We start from the raw sequence: 7,933 nt of genomic DNA, 5'->3' as shown, positions 1-7,933 counted from the left end.
ATGTGTACTGACAAGTTAAAACAAATAAATAAATTAATTAATTATTATTTTTTTTTAAAAAGAACAGTAGTGAACAATTGTTTTGCTCCCAAGTGATCAAAACTGAAGTAAATGATGAATAGACAGGGAGTAACCTCACTGTATATAGAGAGATTTACTGGAAAAGAAATGGACTCTGGGGACTGAATTTTGGCTATGCTGATTGTTTGCTTTGTGACTTTCATAAAGTATTTAAACTACCCCATTTTACTCCATGGGGGAAAGTAATAATTAACTGAAATATTGTTTTTAGAATTAAATGATATAATGTACATAAGACATTCATACAGTGTATGCCAAACATAAGTCATCTAAAAAAAGGTTATAAACATGCTTGTCTTTATCATCATCACCATCATCATCATCATCATCCACTTTGGTTTCTAGAATGTCCAACTGCCTTGACTGACAAATGTAATTATAAATACTGAGACAAATCAGATTTCAGTTAGACTGAAGAATTAGGCATCTCCGACAAACAGCAGACCAGTTTTGTTAATTTGCATCACAGAAATCTATTCAGAGAAAAAGAATTAGCATTTATCAAGGCTGCTCTGTCAGGAAGTGCCATGATGTATTTTAACTCCCCCAATAGCTCAATGTCAGTCCCCAGTCCCCAAAATAAATATACAATCAGGGCAGAGCAGAAATTTTAAGAGTTAAAGAAAGTGAGCCAAGACCCTGGGTACCATTCAAGCTTTATTAAAGGAAAATAATCTGCCCGGTTGTTCTCAAAGTGGGGAACAGCCCAGGGCTGCCCTCAAAATGGAAGGCAACACCAAGTATGGAGTAGGAGAGCTTATATAGTGCACCAGGGCTGGCTGATACCATCAAGGAGGGTCATCATGCTAATGTGGATGGGGTGGAGAATTGTGTCCTTGCAAAGCAAAAGGGGTTTCTGTTGAAGTCAGGAGGCTTCTTGTAAAGGGAAGGGGGAAGGGGCTTGGTGCTGGAGTGGAAGACAAGGCAGGAGGCTATTTTGTGCTCATTGTGTGCACGATGGTGCCAGTCACATCCAAAACCCATCAAAGAGAAATATGCATACTCCCACTTCCAATCAGATTGCTTTTCACACATCCCACATATTTGAAAATCCAGAATCCATTCTACCCGGTAGTAGATATTGTATCCATATTATTTAGTCTAATCTTCACAGCACTTCCATAAGTGGATAATATTCCACTTTATAGAACAGAAAATGACATTTATATATAATAACTAATAGATCTGCAACATAACCAGCGCCACTTTAGACAAGCTCAAGTACAAACCGGCACTGCCCACCTCCTCCCCACCCCCTTCCCTTTATGAGAAGCCTCCTGACTTAAACAGAAGCCCCTTTTGCTTCCACAAGGATGCAGTTCTCCACCCTGATCCACATTAGCATAATGACCCTCCTTGATGGTATCAGCCAGCCCTTGGCTCCAACATACCAATATAAGCTCTACCACCCCCACGCCTGGTGCTGTCCACCATTTCCAGGGCAGCCCTGGGCCCTGGGCTGCTCTGAGCACAGCCCAGCAGATTTCTTTCTTTAATAAAGCTTGAACGGTACTCGGCATCTTGGCTCACTTTCTTCCAATAACTACCTTTCTCAGAGCTACCAACCTAAAAGGATTAGAGAATGACCACTAATAAAGCAAACAAAGATAACAATCTGTTATTTAGTTGTAGAGTTATGTACATGGTTTAACTATAATACAATAATACAGTTTTTTAGTGAGGCAGTCACAAAGTCTAAATAACGATCAGCACTAGATCATGGGCTACAATAGAAGTCTTTTGGAACCAAGATAAAAACTCAGAATATTTCATTACATCTATTCAGTTCTTAGTATATGCTGGAAACTGCTAAGTGTTTTAAACATATTAATTAATTTACTTCTCACAATTGTCCTGTGAGCATTGTACTGTTGTTATCTCCCACTCCATCCATGAGGAAATCAAGGCAGAGAATAGACCTTGCCCAAGGGAACACAGCTAGTGAGCAGCGGAGCATGATTTGAACGTAGAAACCCTATCTACCATGCAATGTTGTCTCCAGACATGTTCCTTCTGTTTTACAGAATAATGGTTTGATTTAAAAGATGAGACATGAACAGTTTCAGCTATTTTGTGAGTGGGACTTTACATACCTGCACAATATATTAATTTGACCTTTCCTGGATAGGTACTTAGAATAGACAAAAACTATTACCATCTAAAAATAGGACAAATAAAGAACAGTAGTTCCTTGTAAAAGCTGTTAACACATATCTGAACTTCTGTAACAGTTCACTAGTGACTGAAGTTCAGCCCAATTCGAATATAAGCGAATCTAACCCATTGCATCTCACCAATGCCCTGTCACAGACCTAACACCAGTTAGGGCTGCCTGGTGTCCTATGCACTTCTGTACCCCCCACTCCTCTTGCAGTGTATTTGGCTTTATTTTTCTCTGTCCATTTTTTTTTTCACAGCACATACAAACATAGACACACACATACACACACTCACATACAATGTTTATTATTCCAAAACCAAATTATAATAGTAGTTTATGTTACCTTTTATGAGCAATTTTATAAATAATTCATTTTAAAAAATCTATTTACAATTTAAATTACAAATGGTCAGTGGTTGTGTCATAATAAAGAAAGTATCTCATCTTTGTCCTAGGTCCCTGGCACTAAGCTTCAAAACCCTTGGATTTTCCTGAATAATAAGAGTAATTTTATCAATTATAAGGAGCCCCTATTGACCACACCCGAGTGTATACTTATTAAGTGACTCAAGGTAGGTCTTTAGAAAGTTTCAAGGGAGAGGCTGGCCACAACAGAAAGATTAGTGAGCTAAAACTTTCAGCCTCACCCTGATCCCACCCCCACCGCTGAGAAGGGAGAGCACTCAAGATGGAGCTCAATCATTTGACCAAACACATAAGAAGACCTCAGTAAAACTCTGAATATCCAAAGCTCAAAGAGCTTCCTGGTTGATAAACACATTAATGTGCCTGGTCAGTAAAGCACCCTGAATCCATGGGGAGAAGGCACAGAAGCACCAGATCTAGAACCTGCCCAGACCTTCCTTTGTGTGTGTTTCTATTTGGATGCTTCTGAGTCAATTCCTTTATAACAAAGTGGAAGAATATATTGATGAATATAGTGCATTCTTGAATTCTATGAATCATTGTAGCATACCTGTGTTATTGAAATTGGTGGAGTCATGAGAACCTCTGAATTTATGTCTGTTTGGTCAGAAGTACAGATGGCACCAACACTTGAGACTAGCCTTTTGTGAGGGCAGTCTTGAGAAAGGACAGAGCTTTAAACCTGTGGAGTCTGATGCTAACTCTCAGTAATTAGCATCAGAATTAAATTGCATTGCAGGACACTCAGTGTAAGAGCATTGTTGTCAAGGCAGTACTTAATAATAAAATAATAATATGATACTTAATGACTCCCCCCACCCTATGAGTTTGAGTGTGAGAGAACATGACAAAAGGAAACTATTTGAATCAGGTTACTCAAAAAGACAAATCAAGGTTGAAGGGGACGCACGGACGAAGGAATCATGCGAGACCCGGGCTAACATTTAGCCAGAGAAGTTCCGCTTTATTCAAGAACTGTGCATACATTTATAGGGTGCTGTGCTCCAGGGCAGGAGAGAGAGTGGACGGGGTGGTAACTGATTGGACGGGGCTGGGCAGGAGGTGAGCCTTGACCTGTGACTGGCTGAGGTTTGGCACGGGTCGGCTTGGGTGTTGGCGCCAGCGGGCGTGTTTACTGCGGAGAAGAACCAGGAAGGGCGCCATATTGCCAGGGTGTGTCCTTTGTTCAGGTGCCCATGGGGTCCCTACAAAGGTGACTTTGGAAGAATGCGACTTGCTTGCAGCTAAAACTCTTTTACCTCTAAGAGATGTGACTCTGTTTATTCATCAATCTTTTTCAGCAGACTTGCCTCCAAATGACTCGTGATTGTTTCCAAAATCAAACTTATAGTTTAAGTGCAAAATTGTGCCACATTTGAGAAAATTCAAAATAATTTGCTTAAGGAAAAGCTGGAGTTTATTGAGGGAAATGTCTCTCCTGAGCACCTGCAAGCCAGCAGAAAATGGAGCATGGATCATTAACCACTCACAGTAATGAAAACAAAGCCACAGTCACTGCGTACAAGTGCTCTCTGCAGCCACCAGAGTCATGCTGGCGTGTGCATGATACACAGAGGTTGTATCTCTTAGTGGAGATAACGGGGGCGAGAGGTTAACACTGAATTCATTTAATCTCAGTATAGCTTAGTTCACTGCACTTTTTCATCTCTCTCTAATGTCAAGGTCTTAAGTCTATACTGGCAGCCCACTCAGATAATGACAGTGCAACATCTTGTAGACGTGGGAAGAACTCAGGCTTCAAAGCCAGAATATGTGATTACAAATCACCACAACTGGTTAGTGTTACCAAACCCAAGTCAGGCTGCCTTCCCCAAATAAAACTCCTGACTTGGCATGCCAAAATCTGTTATTCCAGGGCATTCAGCCCCTGGCTGAGGCTCACCAAAATCATGTTACCAAACTCAACTCCAGCTGTCTGCCCAAAACAGAAAACAAACCACTTAAAGTCAAATGTCAGTGAAAATAGACATCACCTTTTATTCAGAAATACCAGTGACTTGAGGAGAGATGTTAGGCTAACACATCTCTCCAGTAAACCTGATGGAGAATGACCAGACTAAAACCATCTCCTAGACTCAGACTGACTGAGGGGTTTTTAGAGAGATGGTTGACGGAATGGTACATGGGAAGTGAAAGGTAGGAAGAAGGGGATGTGTAAGGGTCCAGGTGCACATTCTCACCAAGGCTCCATGTGGCTTCTGTTCTTGTCCTTGATGTTATCTTAGGGTCCTGCTGGATTGTGATTTGCTTCAGGATGAAATCAGCATAGCTTTACTGATGTCTTCCTTGGTTTCTCAGGGTCTGGATAGCACATGTCTTGTGGCAAGGTTAAAACCCCAGACTGACTGGGAAACAACTTTACATTTATATAAACAATGTCATCTTGCCCCGTAACCAAGGTTCAAAATATCAAATAACAATGGGACAAGAAGGAACTCAAAGAAATGCAAACTAAGGAAAATAAATAGAAAGCTATGCCCTTTTTTCTATATAGCCGATGCAGTTTTGGTTCCCAGCATGGCTTCAGTCCTGCTCACTCCAATGTTAGGAGTGAGATTGTGCCAAGTAAATTCTAAAACTTCAAATTTTTAATTGATAAAATGAGGGTATGAAAATAAATGAATTATAAATATAAATAAATTATACCTCACGTGATTTTTTAAGAATTAAATTTAATAAACTCACAAAAATGCTCTGGGAGATGCAAAGTTCTCTATCCAATTTTGACATTTGTTATTTATATTACTATCTTATTTACATAAGATGTACTTGCTATGCTATACATATCAGATGAAATCAGAATAATTAATAACTTTTCCAAGAATAAAAATAACTATTATATCACTGATCTTGTACCAATTTTCAGGAAAAGAAAGTAAAAATAAAAGAAGACACACAAACAAAGAGGAGAAAAATATTCCACCATTTGTAAAAATCTGATATCTCTTTTATGTAACAAGAGATAACATCAGTAATAAAATATTTTAATAATTAAAAATAGTAAAAATGTTAATAGTAAAAAAGTAACATCACCTAATTTGAAATTGCACAGTTTTATCATTAAAGAGTGCATATTATCCATGTGTCAATATGTTTGTATCCTATCAGGGGGCCAAAATCAAAGTTTATAATATCATTTACAAAGAAGAAATACTTTGGAGAGTCAATTAGAATAGGAGTTCAAAGAAATGAATTTGATCACTATTTCTTGTTTAGTTTTGAAAATATTTAATTTTCCTCTGCCCAATAGTTCAACCAAAATATGAAATGATTATCCATGGTCAAATGATCCTAAACCCATTAAATGTTTAAAAATCTGTGATATTTAGAATTTGCTTCTAGGATCTAGATAATCACAAATTTGGTATAATTGGCATACTTATTCTCCCATTTTATTAACAACATAACATCTTACATTACTTTAGCTCAACATGTGCTTTCACATCCACACTTTGATCCTTGAAATAAAGCCAAAGAGAAAAGTGAGACAGAGAATATTATTCTCACCTTTTACATATAAGAAAATTAAGCAAAAATAATGCAAACAGATTAAATATTTTACTTGTACAAATCTTGACACTCTAAATTGATTTGACTCCATAACCAGTTTATAGAGCTATTTAGTGCCTTCTTCATTTCATAAAGACATTTATCAAAATTTATGTATTTAGTTCAAGTGAATAGAGCAAAATGTCCAAGAGTCCAAGATTAGGGTTTGGATTTTTATTAAATCTGGTAATTTTTTTCTGATTTTTCAACTGTGGACCCAATCCCAGCCATTCTGAATAAACAGCTATAGAGCACCATCAGGATCCAATGAATTCCTGAAAATGAATAAGAACACCCTCCTCACCTACTTTCGAAAACTAAACTCAAAAAAGTACACAGTGGCAGATTAGAAGATTCATCTTCACGCAGAAGTAATTCAAGCCCTTATCCCTGTGACTTCGACTTCTGCTGAGTCTGAGTTTAATTCACTTTCTTCTCAAGCTCTCGGAATGACAGCTGAGGGGAATCCTACAAGGCTCACAGGGCTAAGCTCTTGGTTAGACTCTTAACCTTCTGCCAAGGATCCAATAGATAATTTGACTTTTTAAAAGCATCCTTTTCAGTTTGGATTACTTTAAATGAGAACTCCAAGGCCAGGGTTAATAAAAATAGATTTCACCTTCTTCTCAAACTCAGTGCAGGAAGACTGTATGTTTTTCTACCTTCTAACAATAAATGATTAATGATCATCTGAGCATAAAAGAAAAAGGAGAAATATTAGCAATTGTAACTTACCACGACAATGTTTGAAACAGCTACAGCATCTCAAGGGAGTTAGTAAGAGCATGTTAGAAAAGCTTCTACTTTGGGACAGGGGGGCAGTGGGTAAGTTAGAGTCAGGATGATCTATAAAGTCTTCTTGCCACAGCTAATCCATAGGCATTTGCAGGCAGTCAACATCAGCAGCTCATGTTTCCATGTCAGGGCAGAGCCCCAAAGCACACATACATCCTCCAGGATACTATTACTGTTAACTGTGTTGCTAAAATTGTTTACCAACAAACCAGGACAGAAAATTATAAAGAAAATCAATATAAAATAAAGCAAGATGTTATAAAGCAGAAAGCCTGTATAATTTAAAGGCTGAACTATGAACAAAAAGAGAATGTACAGTCAAGAGTTATTATGTTAATGATATAAATAAAACAGAACCATTTGACATTGTGGGATTTTGATTAACAGAGGAGTGTAAAACCTCTTTAGAGTAAAGTGAAATGAAATGACTTGTTTTCAACTAGTATATTGCAGAGGTAAAAATCTAAGCTTAGGTTCTTGTGATTGCAATGTCAAAACTGTTACCGCCACAGCAGATTGCTTTTCACACAGGTATTGATGAGGGACAAAGAAGATCAAATATAAAGCACTGGAATGAGACAAATGACACAGCAGAGACAGGGATTCTAGGGAATGCAATGGATCCAGGAGTCAATGCAAAGGAATCCAAAATGGACCAGCAGTCCCTACAGGTAAAGGTTTTCCAGTGCAAAGGCAAAATGAATCGGAAATAGCGGGCGTTAGATGTTAATTCTAGGGGAGCTTTGTATTTCAGCTGGGCCAGTTCTTTTACTAGGCAAGGTACCAATCCCAAATATACCACTACAGGCCAGGCAGGAAGAGCAGAATGTGGGTTGAGAAAAACAGTAATGGCACTATGGTGGTGTTGGAGGTGAGCTGCATAGAAATAAAGGCAGAACC

Source organism: Galeopterus variegatus, unplaced genomic scaffold, assembly GCF_000696425.1.
Source record: "Galeopterus variegatus unplaced genomic scaffold, G_variegatus-3.0.2 Scaffold5120, whole genome shotgun sequence".
Lineage (NCBI taxonomy): Eukaryota > Metazoa > Chordata > Mammalia > Dermoptera > Cynocephalidae > Galeopterus > Galeopterus variegatus.
Note: the sequence above shows the minus strand (reverse complement) of the source record.